Source organism: Pyxicephalus adspersus, chromosome 10, assembly GCF_032062135.1.
Source record: "Pyxicephalus adspersus chromosome 10, UCB_Pads_2.0, whole genome shotgun sequence".
In the NCBI taxonomy this organism is placed as follows: Eukaryota; Metazoa; Chordata; class Amphibia; order Anura; family Pyxicephalidae; genus Pyxicephalus; species Pyxicephalus adspersus.
The window spans coordinates 31,847,166-31,863,692 of record NC_092867.1 but is presented as its reverse complement, the minus strand read 5'-3'; the positions used below and the strand labels follow the sequence as shown (position 1 = coordinate 31,863,692).

The window sequence follows — 16,527 nt, the reverse complement described above, 5'->3', positions numbered from 1 at the left end:
AGCCTTCTGGGATACATATGTTGTGTATCCCAGGAGGGTGTGGGCTACTTCTTTAGCACATGCCTGAATATTGCGTAGTGGGATCGGCACTTTCTTTTACAACATTTTCATGAAAGATCACTCGAGCATGCACCTGTGCAGTGTAAGATCAGGTGAAGTAAGCAGAAGAAGGAAGAAGATGGCTCCTCTGTGCTGGAAAGAAATTTGGGGCGGCGTGGGAATGCCTGGAAGCCGATTGCAGGGGGATTCAAGTGATCTTGAAGTTCTTGGTTCAGTTCTTGGAGAACAATGCACAAGACCAAACTAGAATCTATAGTAGATATATATACTTTAGAATTATTTTTCAAATAAGTCATTGGATAGTGTTTCTTTAATCAACTTTAATCACAACTTTTATATAAAGTGTAAGCAGGGCAGTAAAAGATGAATAGGTAAGACTAGAATGTTGCCTTATTTAAGTTATTTCTGTAAACCAGAAATGTGACAAAACAACAGCAATTTTTTTTCTTTGCCTTTTAATACTTACACATTCCACACTACCATCCACCTTAACAAATGAGACAAAATGAATACAAAAACTACAACGTCCTTTCCCAGCATAAAAAGGAAACGAAACCTGAAAGAAAACAAAATGTAAGATTTAGTGTTTGTTTTTAGCTGTCTATGCTTTTGTTACTTATAATACCCTTTGAGCATGTTGACTCCTCTCTAATTCAACTTGCTCTGCTTTGTTATGTGTTTAAAATAAACCTATTGCAAATGTGAAAAAGAAGACATTGCATTTAGTGACAAGTAGATGTTAAATCAATTAGATATTTAGGCAGCTCAACTTCTATGTTAATCCTAACTTTTTCTGTAAAAGTCAATTTAGCTATCTTTCTGTGTTTAGCTTTATGATTAGGAATTGAGAACAAATCCTAAAAATGAATTGGATTTTAAAGCTTGACTAAACCTATGAACAACAATAAAATTCCACTTCTGACTTCTATGGATCTATGAAGGGAGACATTCAGCAGATTAGCATGTGATTACTGTATTAGTTTTCATTTTATTTTGTTTTTTTAAATAAAGAACATATCTGTCCTTGTTATTTTCTGTAAGCTAATTAGCCAAATCCAATGTAGTTTTCCTTCTGTAAATTAATAATCTCTGTATTACAACATTATATAGATTAACAATGGCAGATAGGTTTAATGTCTAGCCTAGATGACGATCATGGTTCCCGCCATAGATACACTTGAGAAGACAGAGTAGCCACCCAGGAGCGTGAATTTCACAGGGTCAAAATAAAAGGAAGAAAACTATGAAAAGTTGTAATATATTACAATGTTTTAGGGTTTTGGTGCATTGCAAGTGTAGTCAGGTGCATGGAACGGTTTGCTGTCCTGTTTCCTGCATACTTGATGTAGTTTCTGCAACTGCATTACACATATTATGTAAAATGCATGTTAAGCACACCCAAAATGCACAATTACCCTACATTGCAGCGCAAAACTAATAAGCAGGGGTTGAATTATAAATGCTGACATACAAGTGGCCACAGGAGGGGGCATTTAGACATACGTGAAATACAATAATACATGTAAAATGTAAAAAGCCCCATGAAAACAAATCTTTTGGCACACATTAAAAAGAATTACAGAAAATCTGTCCTCACTAGAATTCACTTTATTGTCCCTTTAAAGTGGAAACCAGTAATGGACTGGAGTCATTAAATTTTGGATGCTATTTAGCATGGAGACTGGAAAAACCAAGCTCACCCTACCTAGATGCTGCCAACAAAAATGTCTATATAACCCTCATAATCACTGATTACTGAAAGTCAGGAAGTACATTCAATTATACCATTATTTTTGATTTGATAAGTCGTGGGAGAAGAACTTTTCATTGGCTCCATCAAATTCCTGGAAAGTTTGACAATGGTCGGCTTGTTTATTATATTTGTCACTTTATTTCCCAGTTCCCATGAATCTGATAACCGCTTTCCCCCTGATATGGCAGATTGTCAGCAGTGTATCACTCCTAACCCTTTTCTTAAACCTCAGTGTAAGTGGGTACTTGATGCTACCATTCCTGTTTAAGGAGACCCCTGAGGGCAGTGGTATTGTGTCTTTGGCCCTGATTTATTATAGTTCTCCAAGGCTGGGGAGAATATACTTTCACCAGTGAAGCTGGAGCATCCGGCAAACCTGGAATGGATCTGGTCCAGAATTGAAAACATTTGCTAACAAATAGCTAATGACATTTAGGAAATCTATTCCAGGTCTTCTGTATAACCCAGCTTCACTGATGAAAGTGTATTCTCTCCAGCCTTGGGGAACTTTAATAAATCAGAGCCTTTATATCTGATCACCCTCTAGGTCAATGTCAGTGTTTCTCGACCTTTTTAACCCAGGGGTACCCCTTGAGATAACTTTAGAGAACACTGCTATATTTGCTATATGCACAATATTAGTGTGGTGTTCAGTAGGAAAAGGGCTCTTACATTGATGACCAGTGGGAAGAATGCCACCCTTACAGATAGCCAAGAAGATCATTGGTATCTGTTGAACTGACCTGAGAGTCACAAACTGCTCACTGTTAAAGGAACCCCTAGCAACCTCTGGAGAAACTCTAGAGAAAACACTGGTCTATGTTGTCTATGGTCAATTGTAGTTTCATCTACTCAAACCACACCTAAGCCTTTATTGCTAAAGTTTATTCTTTTTATATTTTATCTTCCCTAATTCCTCCTGTCCACCTCATCAACATGCTAGTCGACTTACAATAAATTCTTTCCAATTTCATTACATATTCTTTTTTAGACCCGGTGGCCAGTTGAACTTCGTTCAATTAATGCAAATTATAGCAGGTAGTAGGGGCACGCTGGGAGCTGTACTTAGCTTTGTGAAAAATACACATTAACTTATCTCAATACCATTTTTAAAAGACAATTTACAGATACATTTCCTGTTGCTTATCAGCTTTCATACAGTGGAAATACATACATACATAAACTTTTTGAAGACCCTTCCTACTAGTTTCCCTAATTTCCATCACCTAACAGTATTTCACATCCATTCACTTGTCCCATTCTACAAACCTGTGCCAACATTTTCTTTTTTATGTAATTGGTGCCTGGCTTCTTCTTCCTGCTTCACCTGCTTATTCATTCTAATTAAGTATTCTGCCATCCTTTGCATGGAAAGTTGTTAAGTCATTTTTCCTGTTGTACTGTTCAAGAAAATAGATGGTGGCTGAAAAGTGTTCTGGAATTTGTCTAGGACTTATGAATCAGCATGTTAGCATGAAGACTTGCAGCGATAGGAAAAGCACACTGTTATTATCTCCTATCAGTAAAAATAACTCAGTCCTTGGTGGTTTATCCTTGGCATTGTCCAAACCAATATAGTTTGTCTTGGTCAGCTGACTTGCTTTTTTGGGGGTTTACTGTACATCTGGTAAATGTAAAAAGAAAACAAAAGTGAATTATTCTTTAAATCCATTGTTCTAAGTTCGTGACTTTTTATTAATCATTTTTCCAATGGAACACATTAGGTTATGAGCACCAAACACCAGTATCTACACCAATGAGATCACTCTTAAATATATTTAATTCAATATTCCAGATGTTTTGTGTTTGTGGTGGGAACATCAAGGGCCAAAAACAAACTATGCAGTTATTTTGTATTTGCTGTATTTCTTGTCAATGCTCAGTTATAACATTTAAAGTTCCCGTATATAGGTGTTCCTTTGTGTGTCTTTGTACAATCCAAGCTGGAAGTGATGCAACATATACAGCCTTTAATTTTAGTCGTCCTGCTATAAAATACATACAGTTGCACGCATACTTCCTTGAAAAACATATAAACCCTAACTGAGTGACATTTAGTTTGCTAAGGCAGCAGTTTTTAAAGTAAAATATTGTTTTCACCTTTTTATCCCTGCTGCATATCAGCATTTCATATTCCCTATGGCTGTTTTGTAGCCACTTTCTCCAGCAACTGCTTCTCATAAATTCTTGTGGCAGATTTTCTGATGTGGACAACATCAAATTACGCTTGAACAATATGTGTCCACACAGCTTGCTTGTAATTTCCATTGGGAGTACATGTGAATGTGTGACAACAGGAGCACAGTTGGGAGACAGGGACTTACTAATGTCACCGATCACAGAAAGTGCCTGAAAAAGGACTTAAGAATAATTTTTACATTTTATTTACATGTTAAAGTTTTTATAAAATGTAATTGGGTTTATGAATCTTTTAAATTAAAGAGGGAAATTAAACTCAATAAATGAGAAAAGGACCAAGAACACATTTGAGCAATGCAAATGTGCACCTGTTACCATCTCTCTATACATCCATATAAAAAATGGGTGAATTTTTAATCACTCTGTAAAATCACATGGCAACACGGCTAGCTTCAGAGTGTTGTATTGCAACAGACCAAAAACTTGTGTGCATATTATTTTCTTTTTATTAAATTTGTTTCCAGTATTTTCATGAGTTCTACTTGGTGGGCGAGTTTCCACAAGTTTTACAAATTGTAAAATCATATCTGTATCATTTACAGATATGCTGTATTTCCTATTTCTTAGTACATTTCCAATTGCTTTTCAGCTTTTCTGGAGTTACATACAGTTACCAAAACTGTACCAAAACAAAAACAAGAATTGTTTATTAGCTTGACCTATTGAAGCTTGAATTTGCCTTCTGGTTTCTGGGATACATAACCCAAAACTGGTAATAAAGCAGACCTTCCTCCAGAAATGTTGTATAAAATCTGTTTTGTCTCTTCAATACCTATAAATGTAATATTCCATAAAAAATAGACAATCTTGTTTAGCTGCATTTGGGTGTATACATTTCTGGACTTTTTCAAACTGGGTCACATGGAGGAAAAAAACAAAAAGGATGCAGCTGTAAATACAAAGCGATGGCGCAGCTTCCAGTACACAGAGACCTCTATTTGTCAGTGGAACGGTTTTTGTCCAAAGGAAGCCAGCACACTAACCAGTAACGCAGACCCTAAACTAATATTTGTTTTTCTTCCTGTTATATCCCATATCATCCAAGACTGAATTTCCTGAAAAGATAACAATCAAAAACAGGACCCAGAGTCACAATGGAATATGTTTCCAAATGTCTTTTTTTATTTTGTTTTATCCTTCGAAAACAACATCTTATTTGTTTTAGTGAAAGTGCAACTGTGCAGCTGTCAAGAAGGACTGGATATTCCCCAGTTCATCCCGAACATTTAAAAAGAAGTGGCAATCAGATCACTCCTTTTTTTGTCTTTTTCGGATAGCCACATTTAGAAGGAGATACATTTTTATGTTGGCATTTGGCACTTTGTAATTACCCTAAAGTGGTGATCAGAATATAATTCACGTGCATAAAGTAACTGATCATAATGTTAGAAAGTGACGTGTGCTGCCCATTTAGTTGTTTTTTTTTTTGCTGATGATCATGCTGATAGGTAAATGAATGGGTCTCTAAAGCCGCATACACACTTGCAATTATAGTCATTGCAAATGATCTTTCACGATTCTTTCCAACGACTAAGCACTCCACGATGCATGAACGATGCTGTAAATACAACACCGTTATGCTCTATGCAGAGGGGAGGGGCAGAGCGACGGAGCGGCACCCCGATTCGCGCTCTCCCCCTTCACTTGTTTGTCATTCATCGTCCGTGGATCCACCAGGACGGTCGTTCGGACGATGAACGACGCAAGCTGTACACACTTCAGATTCTCGTCCGATATCGGCCCTGAGACGATTATCGGGCGAAAACCATTGGAAGTGTGTACGTAGCTTTAGCCACTGTAGCTCACCAATTAAACATTTTCAGTATTTTAAATGCATTTTGCCTTTCTTATGCGTTTTATTTTCACTCTCAATGTGGTAGACAATTTGACTATAGTATTCCTGAGTCAAGAGTCAATTCCCTGTAACAGCCTCCTGCTTCTTTACACATGATGATCCTCTCCTCTAATTACCGTCTTTGGTTACCTTACATCTCTACCAGCTCACCCCCAATGTCCCATAACATTTTATGGATCTGCAAGGACGAAAGAGAATGCTACAGAATTTAAAGCAGAACTAAATTAAATAAAAAAAAAACGTAAGCAGGCGGGTTCCTTATTACAGAAGAGACAAACTAAGTTATTTCTGCAATAGAACAGGGCAGTTGTGGCTGGCAAATGTCTTTCAACCTCTCTGGCGGTCCGAATAATAGATATTTTTTAAATGTCAAAATGCTTAATTTAAAAATACTTATTTAAAATTTCTCACACGGTCCCACCCTCCAGCCGCACGCTTGCACTGCCCGGTCGGCATCTGCTTTCCCTGGCATCGCTTCTCCATCGTTCACACACGGGGGATGCAGATGACGGCCGGCATATCGCTGGAGGACGCCGAGGGCATTGCTGAAGGATGCCGCTGGAACGTGGGGACCAGGTAAGGTTTAAAACTCCCTGGCAATTCCACCCCAAGTGTGGCTTGGGATTACAGCTAGGGAAGTTAAATTGGCTTGAGTGCTAGAATAGATCAAGATATTTAGTAGAAGGAGAGGAAAATAGATGTAGTTTAGCTGCTCGCTGCTAGTTAGTAGCAAGTTAGCTCTGATGGATTATGTGATTCAACAACAGTCCTAGGAAACTTTAAACAGATGTTTTAGGATGGCAGCCTGGCCAAATAATAACCTCAACCATGGAATATCTCAGTCATGTTAAACAGAAGAATTAATTATTCATAGAAATTGTTAAAGCTTTTACTCATCTTTGTCTCATCTCTTCTTTTCCTCTGTTTTATTTTTAGGGTGTGAATTGAATGCAGTGACAGAATCACTGTCATTAAGCCGGCTATAAAATACAAGATGTGAAACAGGGAACTAGGATCAGTCAATACCCCAAGAAAAAGAAAAGCAGTATGGAAAAAAGATACTAATTTTTCTCTCGTTAGATCTGCCAGATGGAATTTTATCAAGCAACTGTACACTTTAAAGGCGTGCTGGCTGCTTATATGTGGTGCCAGAAATCAGTGCTTAGTAAGAGTATGCATGTGATTTATGACCCGAAGTTCACAAGTGTTTAAATTATTCTATAAGATAACAATGTTTAAACAAATTCCTGTGCTTCGCACTCTATGGCTTTTTTGAATCATTATTCTGAATACCAGCAGCAAACTTTTCCACTTGTTGACTAACTATTTCTCTAGCCTAATGGAGAAGCGGCCAAATGAGGTTATTTATAACAAAGGCAGCTGGAATGACCACACCTTGCCTTTTCAAGAAAACATTCATACACCAAAGAAAAAAAATAAAGATTCAATACCCACAGAAACTTAAAGCTAAACTCCAACCTTTACCTTACCTTCTTTTTGTCTATTTATAGGATTTCTTAACCTTACTGTAATCTGGTGGTGTCCTGGAAACTGTTCAGTCTGTAGCTCTAGTCCCCCATATAATCCTAGCCTATTTCTGGGCTTGCTCTAGCTCGATAGTGCACCTTGTCTTAGAAGCTAGTTAAAGAGTTTGTAGAGCAGTGTTTCTTAACTAGCGTTCCTTAAATCTGTGTTCCACCAGAGGTTGCTAGGGGTTCCTTGAGCAATTAGAAATGTGTGACTCTCATGTCAGTTTAATAGCTATCAACAATCTTTTGGGCTATCTGTAAGGATAGCAGCCTTCTCACTGGCCAGAAATATATGAGCCATTCTTCCTAATGACCACCGCACTAATGTACTGTGAGCTATAAATATAGTAATTATAGTAGGTGTTAACAAAGACCTGAAAGTTATTTCAACGGTTCTCCCATCTTAAAAAGTTCCACTAGTTTAGAGTGATTTCCAGTTTGATTTTTCTTGTATTTCGTGTGGGACATGACATGGTTCTTCAAATGCAATTGTGCTGTGCTGGGCTTTTAGTGCGTCATTGAACCTGGGCTGCCTCCAGGCTTACCTGCTCCAATATATTCATTGCTAGATGTGTTCCTTTAAAGGCTTTCACATAAATTTGCAAATGTATGCAATTAATGGGCAGCACACCACCAGAGGACAAACTGTGGGTGCATGGGCAGTCCCACTGAACCCAGAAGCCTTGTCTCTGGACAGCACAGGAGCAGAGAACAGGTGAATCGATTCTTACAACACCTATACCTAATACCAGGCATACAGCTGGTATGCTTAGTTTATATTCTTAAAATTAAAATGTATATGCCCTTTGGGATATTTTTTGCATAAATAAGTAACAATCAAAGTTTATATAATATTTATTTTTTTTCAAGCTATTTTGAAGCATTCCAACAGCTGCAGTATTTTATATTACACATAAATGTAAAGAGAAAGACAAGATAAAGTTTGGAAAGATAACTCTTATTATAGTATATATCCATAACATGCACAGAAACAAGAGGACATACAAGGTCATGAATTACTTCTTGTTTTATTTAATAACAACCATATAATAATATAAAGGATTTCTGCTAATGTACAGTATAATACTTATTCTGTTGTAGCTTAACATTCCTGTGGTGGTCTTCTAACCCAAATAGGAAAATTAATTATTAGACTGGGACCCAGGGGAAAATTTTTCCATGATAGTAATGCCACACAAAGACAAAAAGTAAGGCTGAAATTAACCACAAATGTTGGTTTTCATTACTAAAAACTTACCCAGCACCCCAGATGTGTCTAGCTATTATTCCTAGTCTGTGTGCTATCACTTTCCAACCATCTTTGGATTTTGAACATGGACACAATGGAAAGTCACATCTCCTCCCAAACACATCCTAAAAACATTTGGGGTCCTGACTAATTAAAACCATGTTCTTTGGAGTTAGTTCATGGCTCTCAAGATCTTTTCTAAAGAAAATAAAAGTTTCATTGAGGTAAGTCTAGAGAATGGCTACACAATGGCAATGAAATGTGAATTAATTTTATTTTGCTTACAATAGGGATTTAGTTGATAAATTACATTTTTTATATCAATCCCTATTTGCCATCGTGATTTTCAGCAAAACAGGAAATATATTAGACTTATTTCCCTTTATCTCTGTACATCCTTTATACAGTATAGTGCTAGTTAACTAAAAGCAATAAAATTATTAAACTAAGCTTTCATTATTCTATGGAGTCACTACCTCGCTGATTAAACCAACAATATCTCTCTCTTGTTAGTTACTCCAATTTAGCAACTTGTCAAGCAGCAATTAGGTGCCTTTTACTAGTGATATAAGATGCAGATTTCAGAGTTCTTCTGATAGGGAAGTGTTGCTAGCAACAGATTTGACCCTAAAACATGGCTCCCAAGCAAGCTGCTGTTAGCCAGAATTTTGGACAGGTTACAAACTTGATGCGTCATTTTTGAGCCAAACTGCTAATTAACAACAAAAATCATGTAATACATAAAAGTAAAACTCCATTTATGATGAAAAAATATTATTTATTTTGTAAACATATTATTAACTATATTATAATATCAGCTTCTGTTGTCTTCATACTAGGCAGCCAATTTATAAAGCAGTAAATCTTACATTTAATAGAACATTGGTGGAGCATTACTTACTGCCATTGAAACAAATGGATCTAGAAGATTCTCCCCATACGGTAGAATGCTTTAGTGAATGCCAGATTCACTTCTTTATAAATAGACCCCTCAGACTGAGTATTTCAAGCAAAATACTGAGTGGGAGGGATTGCCACCAAATCAGTCTCAGTGAAGTAAAAAGGGCATTGCTTCATTTACGTTATAACATTGGAAAGTATGTAATTGAAGACAAATTTGCTGCTGCAAACCAAGAGGATGCCTAAAATGTTATTTTAAGTTCTAAGACTATGAAACAAATGGAATGATGCACAGAAATACCATGTAATCAGTCACATCCAATTGGTGCGTTGTGTGATACATGAAGCTGCTTCTGTACTTTACTCCACAGTAAAGCATTTGTTCCATATGTATAGCAATCATGCAACTACTCACATCAATTGCTAGAGTTTTAGGTAGTGAATGCAGCTTGCTAAAAACAACCTCCTGGGCTTATGGGTCAAGTTGTAAGCCAAATACAAGATCTGTATGTGGACCACTTCCAGTGCTACCATAGCTGTCATAAATAATGAGTGTTGTAAAATAAATTAAATGAGGTTTTTATTGCTTTCTACCATTAAACTATAAATTGTAGTGTGCAGCAATGTTTTGTGCAACATTACAAGCAGAGCGTGGTATTTTTTAAATATTGTACACTGGCTGGGGCTTGCATGGCCTATGTTCATGTTTTACTCTATCTTTCACAAAAAAAAAAAAACAGGTTGTACTTGTGAATTAAGTTATTTTCTCACATAGTCCACCCAGGAATCACACTTCCTATAGAAATAAGTCACACGGTATTAGACAATAAAGGCATTTCCTATCGTTTACTTTGAAATGCTTGTTGTAGACCTAATCGTGCAGTTCGTGCCGACCAAGGTCATTGTTAAATGCATTGTGAATTTCCTAAATTCCAGCACTATAGTGTTCTTTTGTGTAGTGACATCATCCACACCCACTTATAATTCAAACTGAGGGATGGATCAATACCCAAAAAAACTCTGTCATTGGTGTATGCTAACATGGTATATGCCAGCCTATTTTATTTATCTTCTTCATGACAGCCAGGTGGAAATCCATTGGGATGGACAACCACTGTAGAGTTTGTTTTAAAAAAAAACAAAAAACGATACATTATATTTGTTGTGTATTCACTTTCAATGTACAATCTTTTACTTATATTTATGATATCAGGCTTACCCTGTCTGATTGAACCTGACCAACAACACATTCATCAAATAGAGGAATATGCTCTATATGACATTGTTATTATAATAACATTATGCAATATATAATATATACCTGGCTTACGTAAAGAAAATATTTGGCATATTAGCAATGTGCCTATGTCTGATTCTGATGCTTAAAGATCGGAAAACATATAAAACCACTAAAAATTCACTTTGAAGTGGACCGTTCAAGTCTACATAAATTCCTGCCATGCCATACCATACAGCAGCAATTTATTTGTAAACTGTACTTTGTAGCTGCCATTGTTAACCAGTCATATTATAAATGCTATTTGGCTGGCTGTTAATCTAATTTATTATCCCTAATCTGGAATACACTTGTATAAAGCACTGAACTCAATTGCAGATTTGAAGGACTATAAAAATAACACATTCTCATATGAATATGTTACTTTGGTTCCTTTCAGTGGCAGTGGTCTATTAATTTAGTCCTCCAGACAACTGTCCTATTTCACTGATATCTGAACGTGTCTGTCAAAACTCTCAGCAGCTTGGCACAGAGGCAGATCTGGGATGATGGATGCAAACTTTGATGTAGGGCATTGCTTAATCTTTCCAAAGCCAGGTATTTCTTTTCTAGATATTGCACTGTTTCTTTTTCATGTAAGATGAATGCTTAAAACAAATCTGTACTGAGCAAAAAATGACCTTAGGAAGGTAACCAAAATAATAAATTCATCTCCTGAGGATGGCACTTTCTTCCCCTCTTCAACTTTCTGCAAATTGCTTTTAGCTACTGAAAGTGACAGATTGCCTCAATGATATGTAGCAGGGAAAGCAAAAGGGGCACCTGTCAGGGAAAAAGTTGGGACCAGTCATAACTCTATAAATCTTAGATTATTCTGCATAGTTGTGCAGAACACACTTGTGACTCTATGTAAATCTATCTTAATAGGCCTCATACCTTTACTTATCAGTTTGTACAGTTTATAAACATTTTTTAAGAACTGCATAATAGGGTTTCTATAAAAAAGTTTGGTAAAACACTTACAACTGGTGATATTCTATCATTTTAAAGGGGACCTAAATTTAAAAATGTAAAAATTTCAAGCAGGCCAGTTACAACAGTTAAAGCAGAAGAAGATGCAGGCTATTTCTCTTCTGCAATAAACAAACCAAACTGGACATGGGCAGCTCAGTGTGCGGTCCTGACATACCTGGCTGCCAGGAATGAATGAATTCCCATGTGCACATGAGAGTTATGGCATTCCAGTCTGACCAATTAAGATGGTTGAAGATAAACCTAGAACCCGTAAACCTAGAAGGACCAGGTGAAGATGCTGACACCAGCAAAGGGCAAGTGATTCGTTAAATAATTGGAATCAGGCAGGAAGGTAGAGATAGCCTGTCCCTTTTGTAATAAAGAATTTGTCTGCTCACAATTTTTTTTATTTTTAGGTTTAGTTCCACTTTAAGATGAGTTTATATTTTTAGCATAGGATTACAAGCATCCATTTCTATTGTTCTCATGTTTTTATCATACAGAGTGCACATACACTTATCTGGCATTCTCTCAGTGTGTCTGTGTTTAATATGAATGGGTCTGTTCTTGAATTGTTTAAACCTATATATATCTCTAATGGTTTATCCATCTGTATTCTCCCTGTATTAGACAACACCCTGGTTAGAACTATCTGAAAGGTGCTAATACTAAACTCTAACTCTACTCTCACCTAGATCAAAATTTTTATTTTTAAAAAGTGGAGGTTTATTTAATCTAATCAGTCCCACAATATTTTATTATTATAGTCACGTGGCTGAAAATAGGATCCGTATTGAGGTGGTAAATCTCTGTGCCTTATGTGATATATAGATGGTGTAGACCAGTATGTGCATGCAGCCCATTAAAGAAACAACAGAGGTACAGACTCAATGACAAATGATAATATTCAGTTCTGATAATTTAGAGTTTAACAAAGAACACTTTCTAATGGTATAAAAAAATAATACCAATATTTTGTAAAAGATATGCCTTAGGATATTCACTCCCACCATTTCCCAGTGGTGGACAATTCAAAGTCTATTTGTTTTATGGATATCTCTAATAATATCCTAGAAGACCACGCTGTGGTATACCGGAGCCCTTGAAAATATGAAAAACAGAAATCCTAGAGACAACAGCAAAGGTTAGAGGGAAAGTCTACCTAGAGAGCCACTGACCTGAGCTAAGCATACATCCTGCAAAGTCTACAATGCCCACATTTCTGCCCTAGATGCTTGTTCCAGGTCAATGACAACCATATTTCTAGCATCAAATGTTAAAAAAAATGCTTTCTTTACATTAGAGATTGATGTTCATGTTTCTGAGAAAAGATGTGTTGTCAGCAAATTCCCCACTGATATTAACCCTTGTCTCCGTCCTACGTGGTCCATAATCCCAGTATTAAACCTGTACATTACAATTTATTTCACATTCATTCAACAAGATTATTGTCAAACTCTGCAATTTCATATGTTCTATTGTTTCTGGACAGGCTTGAAGTGGCATAGCATATTCAGTGCAGAAAGTATATGCATTTCTATGAATTCATCTTTTAGGCATGGAGTAATTGTCTAACATTCAAAATGTGGACCTTGGATGAAAATTAGAAAGAACAAATAAAGGGTTTTCAGGGTAAGAGATGCAACAATGCTTTGAGTGGAAACACAGGTCAGAGAATATGACTCAATAAGACTGACAATATGAGAGTATAGGATCAAGACTGTTGGTTTTGGAGTATTAAAGGCATTAAAAACTAGAAATCAGTAATAGGTTTAAGTAGATTTCTAAATGGTGCAATTCCAGACAGGTAGAGGAGGAATGTTAGAAAATATTGAACTTCTTGACCATCAACTGTCCACTGAGTGTGGGAACTGCCTGATCAATCTCATTATCTATACTAGAAAACAGTCAACATATCATCATGATACATGATGGAGATGAAGAGTAAAATATCCAGTAATACAATACAACTGTACAAGTACACAACTACAAATACAACCACAAATTAAGTAGAACAGCTGGGGAACATGAGAAACTATGAATAAAAGTACTCATACATATAGTGTGATCACTGGCTGGTTCGGCCAATGACCACCATGTGAGCAGATCATCAGTAAATGCTCTTTGCTGAGTTTCAGGAACCACAGCCAGGAACTGATGTTTCACAGCAGCTTTCATGCAGAATGATTCTCATGAACATAACTTAACCTGAATATTGGGCAATGCAGAAGCAGCGGTATACTAATGAGTCATCATTCTGGTCTCTCCTACTGTTTGGTGACACTTCAATGTCCAGTTAATGGATTGTGAGGGTGGTTCCTGATCAAACTACACTGCTTAACTTCAACATAGAAGGCTATATAACCCCCATAGAAAAAAATGGGATGACAATGAGAATACTGCCTACTGCCAACCACTGTCAATTCTGCAGATTCTGATTCTTTAAGAACCATCACTGCGGTACCAGTGACCATGGGTCATGTGGGATCAGGTTTAAACCTAGCCTTAGATTTTATTGTGCATAATAAAGCTGTTTTTTATGTTATCTTGAATGTTGTGAATGGGCTTTCCAGTCACTAGGCACTTCTGCAAATTAACTTACCAAACCTCTTTAGAAACCATGGTATATAAAACAAGTTATGTGGGAAAATAACTCATAACTTATACACATGACTGCCAAAACTTCTACACTGTGATAAAATGCAATGCTCTGAGTTCAAATGTTTCAAGTGGTGCTTAAAGTTATTAAACAGTAAGAGACTGGCCGCTCCCTGTTTGATGAGAATTAAAGTGCCTAAAAAGTAAGATCTACAGGACTACCAAACTTAGATGTGGTCTTACATTGTGTTCTTTTGTATCTATGAAGTTAAAGCCAAGGTTTGTTACGATATTTACAAATTATCCACAACCTGCCCAATCCAAGGATAATGAGGAGCAATGCTGTAAATCAAAAAGTAATATATGTTGATAAATCAGCGCTTGCAGTGCTTTAATAATAAGCTGAAGTAGAAAGATATGGTTCTGTATAGATGACTTCCAAGCCACTTTATCTAGTTATTATTATGGCTATTATTCTTATCTGGTATTTATACAGCGCTGACTTATTTCACAACACTTTACAAAGTCCATATTTACTTCTCCCCTGTAATATTTCCTCAAAGTGGTTCACAATCTAATGTCCCTAACATATTCATATTAACACAGTCTAAGCCCAATTTATTTTGTAGGGGAAGCCAATTAACCTAAATGCATGCTTTTGGTATGTGTTGTTAGACAAGATGTCCTCATCTCCCTGATCTGTGTTCCTCCCAATGAGGCATGGCCACCTGATGTTCAAAGAGCCCTGATATACACTAGAGTTTGTTGGTGTTCAGTGGACATAAAGCCATGCAATGGGTGAAAACATACAATGTATTATTTTTTTTAGGTACCTTAAGCCCCAGTGAGGAACCCTAAATCACTGAATAATACATATCAATGCCATATTGTACCTAAAAGTGTATTTTTTTGTTTTTGTTTTTTTGGATATCTTGCAAACACAAAAAAATCATTAATACAGTATATACATAATAGAAAAAACAATATTAGGCTTATGCCAAACCCAAATTTATATATATCAGGCTTCATGCCAAAAAATTAAAACATAAATATATAAAACATATCTTAAACATATACTAGCCCATTTTCAAAAATCAATCAAGAGATCAAAAATCTAATATGTGCATAAGGGACAGATAAAGAAAGCCACTCACCCTGAGAAAGGAAGTACACCGAAGGAAGACCTGATGTTCACACCCTCATCCAGGACCCCTACAACATCCACCCCCTCTCCAAACCCGGAATAATCCTCACTATGTGCAGAATATCATTCACGGACACCTTATTTACATGGGGGAATCCTTAAAAAAATTTTCAGGTCTAAGGAAAATCCTGACAATATTTTTGATATGCCTAATTCACGGTACATTAGCCCGGTGGTTAATAGGATAAATGCCTCCGACATCGTTGGCCAGAGGAAAGAATGACACCATTACCAACAGCCAAAAAGATAATTGGTGTCAGCTCAAATTGCCCTACCATACTCTGAAGGAACCCTTAGGGTTCCAGGGGAACCTTGGTTGAGAAACACTGTTCTAGTAGCTTGTAATTGATTCTCCTTTCAGTGGGGATAAATTGTCAAGCTCTGCATGACCCTAAACAGGCATCTGGAGTTTAAATACCCTCCTACTGTTGTCCATCACGTAATGTTTTGGTAGCAATTCACTGATGACAGTAAGGCCTACCCTGAAGATGATGTGGGAATCTTCATGCACAAAAATACTGGGTCCTTTGCCATTTTAATGTAACTTTTGTCAAGGACTAAGTTTTGCCTTCAGTGCTAGGAAAATCTTAGTAATTTGGTAACCCCCTGTATATTAGGCAATACCACTCAATAGATTTCTAGGACAGCAGACAAGCTAGATACACTTCTAGGACAGCAGGCATTCAACAAACAATGGGAATGCACACAGTGTTCCTGCTTAAGTGTAACAAAATATAATATATTTGGTACGTTTTTAGAGCTCAAAAAAATTCACACATGAAACAATTTAAAGCTGCGGAAATAGCAAGCATGCCATTACAAAATGTAACCATAAGGATTATCTTATTTCTATAGATAATACTGTATATGAACATTCTGAAGGTCTTGTCCTTTCAAGTATTAAAGCCGTGCCAGGTATGACGTAAAGA

At 36.6% G+C, this 16,527-nt stretch overlaps 1 long non-coding RNA gene across 1 annotated transcript in view; it reads right to left on the bottom strand.

Moving 5' to 3' along the window:
* Positions 1-365: 365 nt before the first annotated feature.
* The window catches only part of LOC140338831 (uncharacterized), a 36,922-nt gene continuing 20,760 nt past the window's right edge, over positions 366-16,527 (bottom strand). Inside the window, exons 2-3 of the long non-coding RNA XR_011922334.1 lie at positions 3,083-3,437; positions 366-616 (exon numbers count right to left, since the gene is read on the bottom strand). This is a non-coding gene — a long non-coding RNA (uncharacterized lncRNA). The remainder of the gene's footprint in view (positions 617-3,082; positions 3,438-16,527) is intronic.